The sequence below is a fragment of the Rhinolophus hipposideros genome (assembly GCF_964194185.1).
Source record: "Rhinolophus hipposideros genome assembly, chromosome: 3".
Taxonomy (NCBI): Eukaryota; Metazoa; Chordata; class Mammalia; order Chiroptera; family Rhinolophidae; genus Rhinolophus; species Rhinolophus hipposideros.
Window position 1 is genome coordinate 60,313,753 of NC_138049.1, and position 19,870 is coordinate 60,333,622.

Sequence of the window (19,870 nt, forward strand, 5' to 3'; positions counted from 1 at the left end):
ATTTATTAATAAATTTTAAGAGAAAATATAATAGCAAAATTAATATAATTATATTACCAGGATCTAAAATATATCTCATGTCAGCAGAATATTGAAAGTTTTAAAAAGGTAAATTATGCTGTTTTATGTCTTTCATGTCAGGAATCAATGTAAATGGACTAGATAATTAAAATAAAAATTTTGAAAAAATTACATTAAAAGTAACAATTAGTACTACATTTTTCAAATTTCTGGAGCACAATAGAATAAATAAAATATACACCTAGGGAAAACAATTATAGGAGTCATAAAGAAAACATGTAATACAAGTTGTCATCTGTTGTGATAATAAAGAAATCAATGATATGTATATTTAAACTCATTTTACACTACTAAAACATCTTCAACTCTTTGCTCCCAAACCCACCCCACTATACACATATTCTGCATTGTTTAATGGGTTTTGCTGTCTAAATGGATTTTAGAAAGATGCGATGAATTGAAACATGTGAAAGATTATTACTATTGACACCTGAAAAAACAGCACACATCCTACAGACAGCTGGCTTTCAGAGGACTCTAGATAAAGCGCATGTAGTAGGTGAAGCAAGAAATGTCACTCTTTTTTCTTTCTTTAAAGTCCGCATTTCAAATTGAGAGCCATATCAGTAATGAGCAGTCTGGATGCATTCTTCTCAATCTAACCCCAACTGCTTTATAGTTATTATTTTTTCCACTTGGAAAGTGATAGGATAGTCAATCCATCTCAGCTTTTGTGGAACAAAGTTTAATCTTCCTTTTTTTGTGCATATCATCTTAAAAAGCTAGGGTGATAACTGCTTAATTCTTTGAGGGAAAAAGATTTTCATTCCAGACATTAATTTTTAATGAATCAAATAGCAAGTATTAGAAAGAAAAAAAATTAAATATAACACAGTCATCTGAGTTATTTTTGAAATGAAGAAAATTATAAGCCACAACTTAATCTGTAATTGGATAGACCTTTAAAAGTATCAAGGATAAAAGTTAATCTAAAAAATATTGCATTTGTATACACAAAATTTTGTAATAAATATAATGGTCTGAAGCTCAGAGGAGAGTGTTAGATGAAGAATGTTGGTTGCAACATGTGATATTTAATAGACATGAAATTCCTATTAATATTGGAAAGTACCTTTGGAATTAGTTATCTTAAATTCCTATCATATTCTTGCTTTTTATATAAAATGTCTTTTCTCTTAGCCATTGAAATATATGCTTGTGACTTTTACATATCTATTGTCCTCTATTTTCAAAACTGAATTTTTTCTGTTCCCTCAGCTGTTGCTGAAATTTTTCTTTTCCAAGCCACTCTTTTCTGAACTCAGCGCTTCCTTTGAGTAACCCAGAGTCTCTATTCTTCACAAGTAAAGATCCCACAATCTGGTCTGGCATTTAAATTGATGGCGGCCTGACTGCACATTATCTTTCCAATGGCAATCTTTAATTCTCACATTAACAGAATCTTTTTCTACAGTCTATAATTAGATTATACTTTATTGTTTCTATCCTCCACATTCTTGTACAAAGAATATACTGAAAACATATACTTTTTTAATTCATTGACTATCAGAATAACACATTACTAGTTGGGGTGCATAAATTACTTTCAATATTCCCTTAAATTTGTAAGTATTACATTTAGAAGAAACTTGAATTATTCACCTTAAAGTTACTAAACTATGAAATGTTCTGCAGGAAAGCCAAAGGTGTAAGTGCAGCCATGTATAATGTCGCTGTAGGTTAACGATGAAATAGATCTTTTCCACATTTTCAGTGAAAGCATTTGTGAAAAGATGTATTGCTCCAAGTTGGAAATCTATATTCTGTGACAGCTGCCGACTAGTAATGAGATCTAATGAGCTGTCTCTTTATTGGAAAAAATAACATTTGCAATAACAGCCCCTTTGCAAATTGTAAAAGAGTATGGGAGTGCAGATATAACCCCACGTTGATAGGGGTATATTCATGTCAATGTCATTTCAATTCAAATCTAAGTTTCTGTTCTCATTTAAAGTAAGGTACTGTACACTTAAATGTGAAAATCAACTCATTTTCTCCCTAATAGCCTGTGGCTAAAAATTTAGTTTCTTTCATGTAATATTAATATAACACTGATGCCAATATTATCATAGTAAACTTAAGACAATTAAGTTTAAACAATGATAAGCTTTTCAGATTTGATTTCCAAGTTTAACAGAAAGCTATTGTATTTTTTCATTGTTATGTTCATCTAATATTCAGGGTTCATTATTTGAAATTATTATACTAATACATCAATGCCCCCCTTCCATCACTCTACAACCCCCTAAACATACACATAAAAGAGCCAGCTGTGATTGGTAGTGCTACAGCAAAAATTTTGAAAACTGATGGTGGTTTAGATTATTTTGGAATGCCTCAAGGCTTGACTTGAAATCATTCGAAAGTAGCAACGGCAGCAAAGATATAATTGATTTTGGTAATATAAAAAATCTAATATTTCACATAATAAAAATAAAGGTGTTATCAAAACAGTATCAATAAAATGAAATTTCTTTGTGTTTTTTTTTAAATCACTTTAAAAGATCCTTGACTCAAACTTAAATCATAGACATTTGAATTCATAAAACACAGTTTTGAAACAATAATGTTTATGATTCCCAAAATACACCAACATCTCTTATGTATTGGTAATACATCCAATATATACTTTACTCTTTCTCTCCTGTTACAGGAGAAAGGGCTGCGTTATTCTTAAAGTTAATTATTCCAGTTCTCCAATTTTCATCACATCAACTTTTTTTCTGGACTTTTTCTTTATACTTTACCCCCTCATTCTCCTGTATTTTCACATGGTCATATCTACTGGCTCTCAAATCAGCCCTTAATTATACTTAAATATTTCCTGTTAAACAAACAAAACAAAACCTCTCTATCCTTCAAAATCACAAATGAACCTTTTAAAAAACAAACTTCATAGTTCCTTTTTCCACATTTGTCCCTCCCATTCATTCTTCAGTCAACTCCTCGATGTACTGATATTCTTTTCTCCACAAAAGCCATCTCTCAATTTATTTTAAACACATAATTTTGGAATTGCTCAGCAAGATTAGACATTGTTGATCACTCTCTGACTTGACTTTCATATCGGCATCCTCTCCTGATTATCTTTCTCTTTAATTTTTTTCTTATTTAATTGTACTTTCAGAATCCTTCTTGATGTCTTGTTGCCTAAATATTGTTGCTTCTTAGGATCCTATCCCAGGAACTGCTCCCTTTTCATTTTTCAAAATTTTCCCAGAATGATCTCATGAATTCTCACTAATTACCATCCAGGACTGATGAATTCCATCTGCCCAGATGAGATGTGTCTCCAGAACACCAGAACAATCTAAAGCCTACTAGGCATGTAGGCACCTTCATACTCAATATATTCAAGTCTTTATTTTGTTTGCAGATGTCCTTTCACAACATTGTCATCTAGGTTTTCTATGTTAGTGAAATCCAATTAGTTTCAGAAGACTTGACCATTTCTTCACCCCAAATGCTTTCCCACACCCAATAAAATCACTAAACTCTTTTAACCTCTCAGATATCTCTCATATTTGTCAGCTCTCTTGTCCATTCTACTACCCTAATTGAGCTGACCAAAAAAATCGCTTCTTATCCAAGTTTGTGGCTCAGCATAACTCTGCCTTTCACTGGTCCAGTGACCATATGTAAACAAAGCGATCTATCTAAACACAAAACTGATAATGTCATTTACCACCTTAAAGCTATACTATTTTTTTTTTTGGTAGCTTTTAGGCTATCTTATAGATCTTTATTTTGGCTTCATACTTCTTCAGCCTTCTCTCCAACTCACTCATTATTTCCTGGAAAATCACACACCATCTTTGCAAAGGTCCATGATCATCCCTTTAATTAAACGTGAGTTCCCCATTATATTCACCCCCAAAATTAAAAAAAAAGAATTATAGGAAAAAAAAGTTTATTGTGTACCTACTGTACCAAGCTAAGGACTCTACATGTGTTGTCTCATTTAATCATGACAGCTACGAGAGAAGCTATTATTTCATCCATCATACATATAATGAAACAGAGGCTAAATTGAATGACTTGCCTAAATGCACCTGGCTAGAGTTTGAAGAGAAATTTGAACGTAGGTCTTGCTTGACTCCAAATTCAGAACAATGTCACTTTCTTTGGAAAGCTTTTCATTAGACTTCAAAATTTATTTTGCACCTTATCTGTGTTTATCCAGAGCAGCCAATACTTTCATTAACATGGCATTTATCATTTTGTACTGTAGTTATCTATTTAATTATGTGTGCCCTTACATGAGTCTCTAAGGTCTGTGATATCTATTTCATTCACCATTGAACTTCTACAGAACGGTGCTTGGAAAAGTATAGTCAGTCAATAACCAAGCTCTGAGATATCCAGGAGGAAGCACCAAGCCACCGAGCTCTACATGCTCCTCCTCTCCCCAAATCCCACCTTGATTCTTAAGGATAAGAAGAAATTTTAAATGATTAATTAGCCACTTGCATCTTCAGGTATTATGTTCGCCGTTTGATGTCCAGCATTCCTTTTCCCTTTCTACTAGAAACAATGTCCCACTTTCATTTGTGGGATTGCCTCTCTTTACTCTATGTGGTTCTTGTGCAGCTGCCAATCACAATGTTCAACCTTCCTGACCACAGGGGTAAGGGAGTGTCCAATCATGCTGCTCATTACCTTGACCACCCATTTTGGCTCTGGGTGTGCATTTAGCTTACACCAGTCTAATCAAAATCTAATAGCTAGATAATGAAACAGAAAAGCTCTCTGTATCATTCAGAGCTTTAATAGAAAAACTGTATTTTCCTTGAGGAGAAACTAAATCTTTTAAAGCATATCTCTCGGCACCAGAGAGTTTGGTTTGAAGGATATACAGCCAAGTAAAATGCCCAAAACATGTCACAAGACTACTCCAACAGAGACCTCACAGAAAAAGCCTCCTTTTCATTTCCCCAGAATAGGCTAGAAAATGAGTTGGCACCCAGGACATAATAAATAAGTGTCCATGACCTAATAGATGCCATAATCCACCACTCTACCCCCAGAAAGCCAGATCTATGGCTCCCAATATAACCAGAAACAGATTTTGTCTAGGACTTGTTTCTTATATCATGCTCTTCTAAAGCATGTTTTTTTGTTTGTTTTTGTTTTTGTTTTTTGGGGATGGATGTCAGCGAGGTAGCATTATACATTCTTGATAGAACATTATTTCAAGGGAGTATTGGAAAGTGAATCTTCAGCTTTTATCTCAGAGAGGTAAAACTTACAATATGAGAAATTCCCTGGAAATAAGCAAAGTACGTGTTTTTATTACTATGCTTAGTTCCTAGAATGTGTAGCAACTATGCATTATAATCACTAAACTCTTTTTTTATACAAGATTATGAAATTTCAGGATGATATAAGCATGCATGTATCTGCAGCCATGTTCTTCTTTCTCAACACTCAGAGAAAGTCATGTATAATAGGAGATATTGAGTCAATATAGACAGAAAGAACACAAAGAGACTAAAGACATCATTTGTCTCTGGAATTTTTAGGCTGCACTATCCATGGATTACACACACACACACACACACACACACATGCACACACACACACTTCTTATATTGGTTTGAATTGTACATGTATCTCTAGAAGACAGAAATGACCCGACTAATAAAGATATTTGTGATGGTCAATTTATGTGTGAACTTAGTTGAGTTATGACACACAAAAAAATATTTGGTCGAACGTTATTCTGGAAATATATGCAAGGCTGTTTTGTATGAGATTAACATTGAAATAGTTAGTCTTTGAATAAAGCAGATTGCCCTCTCTAATATGGGTGGTCTTCAACCAATCAATTGAAGGCCTTAATTAAAGAAAGAATGACTTCCCATGAGCACAAAAGAATTCTTCAGACTACCTTCAAACTGGAACTGCAGCTTTTCCCTGGGTCTTCAGCCTGTTGGTATACTCCATCAGATTTGCACTTGCCAGGCCTCCACAATAGCATGAGTCAAATTCTTAAAATAAATCCCTTTGTGTATGTGTGTTATGTGTGTGTGTATGTGTGTGTGTGTGTGTGTGTATACATATATATGTTTAATTTAACGTGTCAACTTGGCTGGACCATGATTTGCTTATATATTTGGTAAAAGATTATTCTGAATGTGACTGTGAAGGCTTTTTTTGGATGAAATTAATTAAATTTGTAGACAAAATAAAGCAGATTCTTTCATTATTGTGGCACTTATCACTTTGTACTGTAGTTATCTGTTTAATTATTTGTGCCCTTGCATGAATCTCTAAGGTCTGTGATGTCTATTTTATTCACCATTGTATTTCTATAAAACAGTACTTAGAAAAGCATAGTCAGTCAATAACCAAGCTCTGAGATACCCAGGAGCAAGCACCAAGCCAGCAAGCTCTACATTCTCCTCCTCTCCTCAAATCCCCCACTTGATTCTTAAGGGTAAGGAGAAAATTTTAAATGATTAATTAGCTACTTTCATCATCAGGTATTATGTTGGGTGTTAGATGTCCAGCATTCCTTGTCCCCTTCTACTAGAAACAATGTCCCTCTTTCACATATAGATGATATAGATAGATATAGATATAGATATATAGATATATACATATTTTTAATAGTGATAAGATATGACAAGTACCTCTATAAAGAAAACCATAGCAGAAACAGAAACTAGTGATATTGATAAGTGTATGGGAAGTGATGTTACTTTACATAATATTACTTTATATTAGGTGATATTTGAGCAGAGATCTGAGGGAAATGAAGGACTGAGTATGAGGATGCCTGGGGAAGAGCCTTTCAAAGAAGGGGAACAGCATGTGCAAAGGTTATGAATGGGGAAATCCTCATTTGTTCCAAGAACAGCTAGGTGGTTAGTGTGGCTGGGAGAGAGAGACAGGGGAAGTTGTAGGAAGTGCGGTCAAAGATATGAGGATTAAAATCACACTAGGCCTGGAAGGACATTGTAATGGGCAATGTCATGGACTTTGGCTATCACTCTGAGTAGGATGTTAGTAGAACACTATCATGATTAAAAACTGCTAATTCTCCTGTACATTGCTTAGGCCAACAAGCAACTGAAACTCTTTCATCTTCTCCATGTAAAGCTTTTCTTTTAGACTCAGTGGTTACAATACCTGCAACAGGAAGTAATCTATAGAGTAAGACATTCTCATTGAAATCAGTAAGGAACACTTTTAATTTTACTACCTGGAGCTATTATACTGAATATTTAAAGGGCAGATTAGAACTCAAGGAATCAGTAATTAGTAATTAATTGAGTTATAGAAACATAAACACCAAGGTTATTAGCTCAAATCTAACTTGTGGAGACATAACTGTTAATATCTTGAAAGCACTTTGCTGGAAATTATGGATGGAGGACATTCTCAATCTTTTTTTCTTATCAAGAAGCATTCATATGCACAAGGCAAGAACAACCCTGCTTTTGATATTAACTGGTATGCCTGCAGGAAGTTTTTTGTAGATGCTAAGGTTAAATGAATCTGGAAATTAGCCTATTGGGTCAGGGAAAACACTGCAGCACAACACATAATCAAACATTTTCTAAAAATGGCATTAGAGTGTGTGCTCCCTAGTTGATTCTAACCCTCATTATGCAAAATGCACTGAAAAATGTAATGTGGAACATGATGATTTGATTATGTAACAAAACCGGTTAAATGTTTTCATTAGCAGCATAATATTTTTGCACAATAAAGATAATTGGGTGTTGAAAATGTACTAATTCATTTAATCCCATGAGGCAAAAAATAATACTGAGGGAAATAATATATTGTTAGGGACACTGATTAGTAGAGCACAAAGTGCAAATTCTTCTTGTTAATAGGCATAATTTCAATATAGAGTATACTATGGAAAAAATTGAGGCATTTTACTTGTTGAATTATTTAAAGTATAAAAATGGTTAAAATTTATCTTCTTATAAAGTTCAAACAGTTTTACCAATTGGGTAGAGAAGCAGGAAACATTCTTTTATTCCTTTTCTGCCTACATGGTGAGGTAATACATGAGTGGTGTGCGTGTGTGTGTCTGTGTGTGTGAGCACATGTGTATATGTGTGTCTGTGTGTTTGTGCATGCACATGTGTGTCTGTGTGTGCATGTGTGTCTGTATGTGTGTGTGTCTGTGTGTATGCTACACATGAGATATGCTATGTTTCAGTCACATGTGGAGGACAGAAGAGTGCATTGCTTGAAGTACACAGTTGCATGTGAACAATTTAATCCAAAAAGTTAAATATCTGATCTTTGAACAGATGTTTATCTGAACTGAGTGAGTATATTGTCTGATTTTATAAAAAAGAAGTAAATAAAGATTAAAAAATCTTGAGAATATTCACTGAATTTTTTTTCAGTAAATACAAAAATGGAAATATTTGGGCAGTCAGTATTATGTAAGTAATGGTCCTTCTGTTGAGGAAAACAAAATACTTATATCTTACTCATACTGCTGCAAAGACGGTAAGCTTTATACTGCTAGCTTTGTTAATAATGTGACTAAATCCTAGTGAGAAGAGATCTCTTGTTTGCACTACTGGTTTCTCTTTCCAGATATATCTATATACTTATCCTCATAAAATTCCATTTAAAAGCCCAAAGAGATATTTAAGGGGGAGTGACAAAATGATTCTGAAATTCATCTCAAGGAAGCAATGTATGAGGATAGTCAAAGAATATTTGAAAATGAATAATACAAAGCTATAATAAGTTAATAATTTATTCCACAGGGAACATGATTGATTATATCAACAAAATTAATATTAAAGAAGGTGGTAGGTATTTCAAATCAGTGGGGAAAGTAGAGATAAGGCCATGGTTGGTGTTGGCAAAAAATAGAAAAATTAGTGACTGACCAAGAGAGCCTTTAGGTTCCACTCAGCACCACCGAAGTTTAGACAGATTTTTTTATTGACTATAGGTCTTTTATTTGAGAATTTACTTTAAGAAATTTGCAATTGTAAATTTGCTGTCCTTTTGAGATGTCAATCTTCTACAACCCAGGAATATCTTCACAAGGACCTAGGAGCAATCTTTTTGCAATGTAATCATCAAGAAAGACAGGGACCCTATCATTTTTTTCATGACTATATAACTGGTCGAGTGCATTTTTTTTTCCTTTACAATGCCTAAATTATAAAATGGATATAAAAATACCCCAGTTGTATTATATTAAACTGTGAACCACAACAAAAAACAGTAATAATGATCTGAAAAAACAGAGTAATATTTATGTATTTTTTGGGTCTGGAAGGTCCCAGTGCTTCTACATCTTCTTGAAATCCTCAGAGGGAGGAGTAGTGGAGTAACCTTCCTTTGGCTTAGAGATACCACTGTCATGGTGTCAGCCCAGGAAATGATTGCTAGGCAGTGCTTGTGAGAAGCTACTACTGCTGTATTGTAGCCCCAATATCCATCCATGCCTATTGTTTTCTCTCTTAGCTTTGGCTTCATTAACTCCAGGTTTCTTATCTCCAGGAAGTTCAAATGTTTGTTCTCCCTTACCTCGTTTTGGTTCCTCATTCCACCCTACAACTTTCCTTTGTCATCCACAACTTTCCTTTGTCATTGACATCACTGAAAAGACTGAGGGAGAGGTTCCTGAGCTTCCATCAGCCCTCCTGCTTGAGAACAGAACACAAAGCTACCTGTAGCTCATCAGAAGAAGATGATTGCATCCTTTTTTTTTTTTTTTTTTTTTTTTTAAGGAGGGCACAACTCACAGTGGCCTATGTGGGGATCAAACCGGCAACCTTGGTGTTATTAGCACCACGCTCTAACCAGCTGAGCTAACCGGCCACCCCAGATTGCACCCCACAGCTTTGCAGATATGATGAGGATCCTGAAGGACTTTCACCGGATGAAACAGAGCCAAGATTTTGAGAAACTTATCTAGCAAAGAAGCCCTAAAGCTCCAGCTGGAGGGAGTGACCATCTTGCAGTGTTTCTCCAAGTGGGGTCTGAACTCCTGCATGGGACGCACCAGAAGAACTTGTTCGCAGATTCCTGGGCATTGAAACAGTTGACATCCAGACACGAAGGCCAGGTGTGCAGCTGTATTTGTTAATGTAGATTAAAAGCTCTCGAGGGAGGTGAGGACTCTCTCCTGAGTTCATGAAGTTCCTGGCTGTAAAGTGAAGAAAGCAATGACGGTATGCCAAACACCTGCACGGGGAGTTCTTTGAGTACAAGAGATCTTAGCCTTTCTCCCTCCAGGAAAGAGTTGTCAGCATTTTGGTGCTTGACTTGATTAAATGTGTGGGCACTTCCCCCCTCTTCAGCGCTGCCACATCCAGTCACGCGCTGCAGGCCGCCTCTCCGGGCCTCCAGGCCTCACGGTCCCTGAGGAGGCCAAGCCAACCGGACACGAAGCTGGGGCTCTGCCACCTCAGGGAAGGGCCATAACGGCCTCTGCCGACATTCGGATCTCACACCAACGCTGGGCCAAAAACTTTGCTTTTATAAATTATCCATCTGTCATTGTTGCTAAGGTGGGTATAACATTATGTTGTTACTTTCTTCAACTTCAGTAGAAGCAGAAATTCTACAATTATTTTAACAGAAAAATATATCTAATATTATAGGTCTAAATAAATTAGGGTTATTGCCATAGATTGGAGAATTATTTGAACGTCAAAATGATGCAAATGATTATTTTTGTCAGAAAAAAGGATATTATATTTTAAGTTATAAATGCAGATTATGAAATTTTAATTAATGAATTTTAAAATTACGATTACCTCTGGTGGATTATGTGTACCTTTGCTAGGGATCATTTGTTACAAGGTACGGAATCCTTCTCCTTCTAACCTAGGTAAAGTCATTTTTCTCTTTAAATGTCAAATTACAGCATTCCTACAGAAACCTGTAGCTAATGGCAAGGAATATAGTAGGTTTCACAGGCAGCTACTTTTTCTATCCCTCTTAGATTAAATAGCCTCTCATATCTGCTTCGTTCAGTAGAGAAATACCCTCACTGTATCTAAAATGTTTCTCTGAATCTCCCTTGCAAATATTTAGGAGGGAGAAAATGGTTTACCACCTCATGGAAGGTTCCAGTTCAGCTTCAACCAGTTATGACAGCAGATTGGGTCATGATGTACTAACATGGAGGTTGGGAGCCTTTATTTTTTGAATGCTGTTTTTCTAAACGTGCTTATGACCTTGCTTCCCTGTTAGTGTACAATTGGGTTGAGATTAAAGACCTGACTGGCTTATTCTGTTATATTCCCAGTAAGGAAGAAAGTGTTCAGCATGTGGTGTATTCATTGAAATATATTAAATATCAATCTCAAGCTCTTTCTGGCCACACAAATGTTATTTCATGCATTTTATTTCTGTTTTTTTTTGTGTGTGTGTGAATTATACTACCTAATACAATGATTATCATGAAATTTAACTAAAATAATGCATATAAATTTTAAGTATTAAAGTGTTATACAAATACTACTATCTAAAATATGCATAGAAATTAGACCTACTGAATCACAACAATTAAAAATGGATTTGGGATAAAAAAAAAGTAAAATGTGACTGTGTAGTATGAGAATACATTTGAGATAAAGGGTTACCGATTCACTATAAGTAACAGATTAAATGATTAACACAATATACAGTAATTGAGAGTTTATGAAATTCTGAGTATGGAGATTTATTTTGAGATGAAATTTGATTGTTGAATATGTTTTATCAGGCAAATATAGTGAAATGCATTTTTAAGCTGAGTGTGCCTTTTGGGATCATAAAAGCGTCTATAGCATATATCATAGTTTAATGTCAAGATTATAATTTTAAAGTACTATTCAAAACATTAAAGGTATAAAAACATTGATATAATTAAATAAATATGAATGTATACCAAGAAATTATTAATTTTCCTTACTGGATTTTGAAATAAATAACTTGTCAGAGAGTATTATCAAAAGAGAAGATTTGCAAAATACATGTGAAATATATTTTTAAAGACATCAATAATAATAATAACATGAAGTTAAGAAAATTTTTAAAAAGCCTAGATTGGAAAATATGGGGATCTATCCAGAGCTAGTGATGTACTTAAGAAGAAGTTATTTCACTTCAATCAAATGTGATATAATGGTTACTATTTTTGGATACTCTATGCTCTGCCAGCCACTGAGCTAAGCATATTATATGCATAAATTATTTGCTAGTGAGAATAAATTGTGGTCACCCACTACTGAAAAATAAGGCTATTTGTAACATACTTATTTTAGGTGAATAACCAATTTTTAATTGCAAAAATAAAAGTATGATTTCATCAGGTTAGTATTGAGCTCATTGAGGGAATAATAAAAGCTCATGTCTTCCTATTGTCCTGGAGAGAAAGAGCTGGAGAATAGTTAGCTGTAATGGTAAAGAAAGAACTTATACATTACTGCTGTATATTTCATTTGTTTATTTCCTGCAGCTGCTTTGCAGGGAATGTGTGTATCATCTAATTGGGAAGGTGTCCACCAGCAATTACATCAGATGGAATCCATGGGATCCAGCAATTACAGCTGATTGGATTGAGTAAATGGATACTTAATAAGCACTTCTTAATGATGATGGCAATGAGGATGATGATGATGGCCATACTGAGAGTAGTTATGTGACAATAACAGTGAATAAAAGACTATAAGGCTATTTTCACTCTTTTTCTTTTTCAGCTACATTTGTAATATGCCTACTTTCATTCCAATTCTGCAGTGAGAAAACATCTTTCTCAAGGTCTCTCATATGACAATGTGCCAGATGTTGATAAATGAACTAAACAAGTTACAGTAGCATACTTTAGCTAGATGTCATACAAAGGGCAACTAAGTGTAATCATAATTTTCTTCTGTGTAATACATGTTTACAAGAATCTAAAATTAAATTAAACATTGAATAACTCCAACTCCTAGAGTCAAAGAAAAGGTCATTGTCTCCAGAACTGAACTTCAACTGAATCTTACACAGTAAGTATCCACCTATCCAGCTTAATGCAGAATCGGGAAAGAATAATCAGTTTAGAATGAAGCAAATCAAAAGGTTATCTAAATGAGATTTTAAATATTTATCTTAGAAATCAGAAGATAACTTGCCATTTTAAATTAAAAATGACCCACTTAATTACAAATCCAATTGTAAGTAATTTCTATAGTGTAATCAATATCATTTTTTTGATACTATAATTGTTGAGGATTAATATAATTTTGTACAGTCCTAGTAAGCAGGGATCCTATGTAGAATTATATATGGAAACTAACCTAGTACTAAGTGCTGCAGAGAAAAAAAAGAACTGATACTTCAAAATTGATACTGTAAACAAAATACTAAATTTCATAAGATTCTAATTAGACTGAAAAATGATCAGATTAAAATAATGACATAGCAGAAACATTTTTCATGTTTCATAAGAAAATATGGAAAAACATGGGATTGGTTCCAGAGTGAAAAACTGGGAAAAATGAACTTGGTCTCTTTTTAGTAGTAATGCAGATTTTTAGAGGTCTGTGTAAAGCTGATGGAAATGGATATTTATAATCCGCTTGAATGTAAGATTCTGTGCGTTTTTCTTTGAATTTGTGTTTGATGTGCTAGTTACCTTTATGTATTTTGGAATATGCTTTTGCAAATATGTTTTTTTTCCCCTTTCCAATCAGTAGGAAATAAAATTAAGTCTAGTATTTAAAGATAGATAGATTAGGAAATAGGGCCCCAAGAGATTCCCAAATTTTGGATGATAATATATATATATATATATATATATATATATATATATATATATATATATATATATATATATTTCTCTAAGAATTTTACTTTGTGTCAATTTATAAAAGAACCTAATATATGTACCCTCTGTGAAACTTCTGTCTTTTTTGTGTAATTAGTAGTTATCTAGTTCTTTCCTAACTCTATTTTTCAAAATTATTATTGCTATGTGAGATAATTTCTTTATACATTATAATATTATAGATAGCAGGATTCTAGCACTGATGGCCATTGTTTCATTCATTTCTATAATCTCTCATAGGAGTTGCTGGCCCTGCATATGCATGTAGTCTCCCTTAGCATTCCTACTGCAAACATAACCTTTATGGTTTATAACATTTATTTTGCTTTAATAACTGAAGTAAATCCCTGAGATCTTTAAGGCCATAGAAGAGGTCTCATATTTTATCACTTTGATTGTATCTCAACTCCTGATTATGATAACAGGGCACTTACTGCATTCTGGTTAATGGCAGCTACATAAAGCTCCTTTCTTTTGTGCCATCACGGCACCAGATACTGCGTTTCCCTGAAAATAAGGCCTAGCCAGACAATCAGCTCTAAAGCGTCTTTTGGAGCAAAAATTAATATAAGACCCAGTATTACTATTATCTTATCTTATACTTAGTCTTATGTTGTAGTAAAATGAGACCGAGCCTTACATTAATTTTGGCTCCAAAAGATGTATTAGAGCTCATTGTCTGGCTAGGTCTTATTTTCGGGGAAACACAGTAGTTAGTCTTATGTTTTGGGAAGTTGTGCATTCTGTGTAAATAACTTTTCAATCAATGGAAGAGAAACACATGTGAAAAAGGGGAGAAGATGAAACAGGGCCTGGGACAGTCTGTGTATTTTGAAAAGGCACATTCAAATTATAATATTTCTATGCATATAAACATTATAACATAAGAGGGACATTGTTTTATAATACAATCTACAGAAAGTAAAGCCCAATTGAATTTTCTGGGTAGGGATAAAAATGAAGAAAAATTCTGTATTCTGTGATAAAGATCTTCCTCACTGGTGAGGACTAACTCAGCATCTAGACACAGAGTTATGTTTTTATTATTATTCAAAAGAAGACTTGGGTTTAAATGATTACAGATTACTAATGGAATTAGTACTGGGCTACAACAGAGAAGATCAACTAAGATCCATCCTTTATATCTGACTATTAGAAAAATGCCACTAAATTTATTTATGCTCCCAATTCATAGATTGTAGACATATATTTGGAAGCTCCTCACATTATGTCTGTCACACCTGACTGTACGAACTATTGACATAGTCAGATTTCTGCAGGAAACTGTCTACTTACAAGAAATGCTCTACCTACGAAGTCAGGCCATTCTATATTTAAAACTATTCCAACGATTTTATTTATTGAGCAAAATTTGCTTTCTTACCACTTCTCCTCACTAGTCCCAGGTCTGCCCGCTGGATCTGTGCAAAATTATCTAATCCTTTTTGTCTATGACAACACTTGACATAGCTGAAAATAGCTCTCATGTCTCCCTAATATTTTATTTTCCAGTCTATTTATTCATCACCAAAATAAGATTAACTATTGCTACCTTGCCTTGTCTCAGGATGATGATGAGACTAAGGTGAGAGAATAGATGTGTCAAGAAGAAAAATAAAAATATGTGAAATTTATCATTGTTATATTTGAAAACTAATAGGTAGGAAATTCTAAACCTTTAGCTAAAATATATTTCACCATGGTATTTAAAAAATCCAACTGTGTATACTTCTGTATTCTTAGATTAAACTAAATCCATGCTTGGATAGAGTCAACTGAAGAGTTTCAGGACTCAGAATAAGTAATACTGTGTTTTCCTGAAAATAAGACCTAGCCCGAAAATCATCTCTAATACGTCTTTTGGAACGAAAATCAATATAAGACCCGGTCTTATTTTACTATATTTTACTTATTTATAGTAAAATAAGACCGGGTCTATAATGTAATGTAATGTAGTATATAACATAACATAACATAACATAACATAACATAACATAACATAACATAACATAACACAACATAACATATAGGGTCTTATATTGATTTTTGCTCCAAAAGACGCATTGGAGCTGATTGTCTGGCTAGGTCTTATTTTCAGGGAAACAGGGTAATTAGGGCAGGTAAGGCAAGTTAGCGCATTCTCCAGAAAGGATAAAATGTGTTCCTGAGGAGACTCTTTCTATTTTTAAAGGCCAAAGAAGTAAAGGAACTGAGCTGAGAAGGCCTCTCTGTAACAATGTCCTTTACAATATGAGAACTCCAACCATAGGTCCAGTCACCCTGAAATAGATCCCTCATGTCCTAACAATTTGGGGGTTAAAGGTACCTCTGACATCTGCATGGTGATTCAGACCTTGGACTTTGGAGCCACTATTTAGGTGTAAATCTGGCTATGCCACTTGTTAGCTGTGTGAACTGAGACGACTTATTTATCTTTGTGGCCTCAAATCCCTTGCCTGAAAATGAGCATAATAATAATAACCTGTAGTGCCAGGTTATTGTAAAACTTGCATGAGTTAAAACATAGAAGGTGTACAGAACCCTGGTTATCCCTGAGCTCAATAAATTCCACCTGTGATAATGATGATGATGAATTCCTCAGTACTGGGATCAGAATGGGTATCTTCAACTACACACTTGTGCACAAGGTTTTGTGTTGTGACTACATGTTTATGCTAAAACAAGCAAACAACAAAGACTAGTTTTCCCTAGTCTTTCTATCCTCAGACTGTGTTCCAGAGAGAGATCTGAAATATCATACACTGGAAATGACTTATTTATTGGAAAAGACACGTCCAATCATTAATTTAAAAGACTGTGTTATAGATAGTGTCGACTACTTATTACAATCTCTCTGTTCAGTCTGAGCTGGCCCATTCTTTCTATAGCTGCCCAGGGAGTAGAGAAATCACAATTCCAATTGCTCTAATTCAAAGCCAAATAATAAGGTCAGTCACATCACAGTCAAAAGAATATGCCAGTCCATGATGTCAATAAATTGAACAGGAGAGGAAAAATGTAGATGCAATTACCAAACTATTATCCTCATTAATACTAATCAGAGTCAAACAGAAAGATCAGACAAATTTACCATGTGCATAAGTTGTTTTAAGCATATAGGCTCAAGTTAACACTTTTACTAATAACTCATTTTATTTCCGCCTGACCTCAGTTTTTGCTATATAAATCTTTTCCAAACACTTTTCCAAAGTAGAAGAAGCAAACCAGACCACCAGAAATTCAGTTCCTGGTTACCATTACTCCATTTTCCTATGGATTTCTCATCCCAATAGAATCAGAAGAATGTAGGAGTCCTCTTTGCAGGTCACACTGGAACAATGTTTGTTCACTGTAGCCCTTTCTGTAAAAGCATTAGGTTACTTGGTTTAAGCTGCTGTGTGTTGTTGGCCATAAGAACACATTAGATTTATAGTTTCTTCATTTTTATTCTGTTTTGTTTTTTGTAAGTTCTTCCTGACAGAATTTCTTCCGAATTTTCACTGTGTATTATTCTCTTTTCCCCATATATTGGAGCCCTTCTAATTTCTTCTCTGATCTAATTTCTAATTAACACTGCCTACTCAAAATATAATAGAACTTGGGATGTACACTCTTGAATTTCATGCCTTGGTTTTCTTTCTGTTTTTTCTAATGTAAAACTTTATCTTTCCTTATATTGTATTACTAAATACCTGGCCGTCCTGCTCTCTTGCAAGTGTAGAATTGCCATGCTATTATTTCAATCTAGCTCCCAACTCTTGGGAATCTAGATGACAGAGTGAAATATACCTTCATATCTTCTCATCCAGTACAGAATGTCAAAGGCAACACAGGTTAATTTCTGGTAGCCCTTCCTCCTCAGATTCTCCCAGTAGAGCTGAAATTTCTAAACACTCCTCACTCTTCCTTTCCCTCGTTTTGTCTCTTTTTAATTCAAACTCTGGGTTCTTAGTGTGATGTGGGTAAATATGGTGGTAGAGTTGATTTGGCAGATTATGTCTTGTTTCAAATATATGAGTTGTCAATTTTAACCAATATTCAAATATTTTAGACTGACATCAGATGGTTGTGTTCTTCAGGAGAAGTCACAGAGACACAGAAAGATTAGTGTCAGTGGAAAGTAGTACACGGGTGTGAGAGAGAAATGGGATAAAATCAGAAAAGTTTGCAGGACTCAAAATAGGTATGGTCTTAGAGATCATAATAAGGAATTTGGAATGCATTCTGATTGTAATGGCAAACAATAAAGAGTTTTAGGCAGGGGAATGGAATGATCTGATGTATGATCCTAAAAATGTGGACTCTAAAGATAAGAGAAGAGGCAGGGATGCCTCTTAGGATATTGCTGAACAAATCTAGGAGAGAAATAAGATGGTGGTTAGGTCCAATGTTGTTACAGTGGAAGGGATGGTGAATTAGACCTTAGACCTAGAAAGAATACAAGAAGAATCAAGGATGATTCCTTTACTATAGAACAGAGAAACTAAGCAGTTGGTAAGGCCATTTAATGAAATGGAACATTTATTCTGCTCCAGACTTTGAGATATGTGGAGTAAGGAAGAAAAAATATTTTCCGTTTGAGAATGATGTATTCAGGGAGGTGAAGGTAACCTTCAATGGTGAGAGGGAAGATGCAGGGAAGTTGCTAATCACAGAATACTCATTGCCTCCGGTGGGGGCAAGATTTGTTTGACAAGAAAAGGACATGAGGGAATGTCCTGTGGTAATGGAAATGTTCTATAATTTGGTGCACATAGCTATATGCATTTGTCAAAACTGGTGGAACTATACACTTAAGATCTGTTCATTTCAGTGTATGTAAATTGTACATCAAAAATAGAAACTCATGAGTTAGAAAAACAGAAGTTGTTTTGCTTGCATATAGAGAGGAATGGTGAGAACAAAAAGTCAACTGAAGCAGCTGTCCACTGTGATAAGAGTGAAAAGCATTTTTAAGTCTCTAAGTAAACTGTTTCTTCATAGCTGATTGTGGACAGAAGTTTGACAGCCTTGACTATAAAGAATCGATAACAGTTACTTGAAGAGGTAACTTATAAAATACTCCCTCTGCAACAATGATATCTTTTGCAGTTAACTTTCCTCATATGATCAGATATATGAAGGCTTATTTGACCCTAACTTTCTCAGTGGAGTAAATGGAAGCAATAATTCATAGATATCTTGTGTTATTGTACAGTCAGTACTTTACTTCTGATCAGAGGGTATGTTTCAACATCAAACACGCCTTGGAAGTTATAGAAAGTGTCTCCCTGAAGACAGTCACCCAGAGACATTTTAGGACGGTGAAGTGTGATGGTTAATTTCATGTGTCAACTGAAATCTCCTTGGCCTTGCTGGAGACATTTGCTTGCTTTCCACAGTAATGAGTAATTGTAATTATTCTCTGTATGGGGAAGAGGGTAAACAGAGCTGCCAATAGCCATGAAAACTTAGTCTTTTAATTTTGTTGTTCCTCCATTATGGTGCCAACCTACTGCATGTGGAAGTACACATCTTGCCCTCCTCACGTTACCCTGTGGGGTATGGGGTGCTGAGATCCACTATTGTTCTAGATAATGCTTTCACTGTAACAGACTGTCTGTGTCTCTGGTCTAGAATCTTGTATTCTTCTGTCAACACATGAATATAAAAAGGCAAACTAACTCGTTAGCTTGTAAGTGGAGTAGTCTCAGATCCTTCACAATTTCAAAACTGACATTGAGATTCCATAGCAATCATGTTATGGATTTTCATGATGTTCATTGGATCCCTGAATCAAGGCTTTGCTCCGAAGCCAGTGGGTCCAAAAGGTCCAGAAAAATTAGGGGGATATTTCTAGCCAATATAATGGGACCTATGAAAATGTAGCCCTTATGTGCCTTCTGGGGAGAAGTATACAACTCTGCAACAGTCTTTAGAATGTCCCCAAGCTTCAAATATACCTGATAGTAACTTATGTGATTCTGTCCAAGCCTAGTTATTCGCCATCAA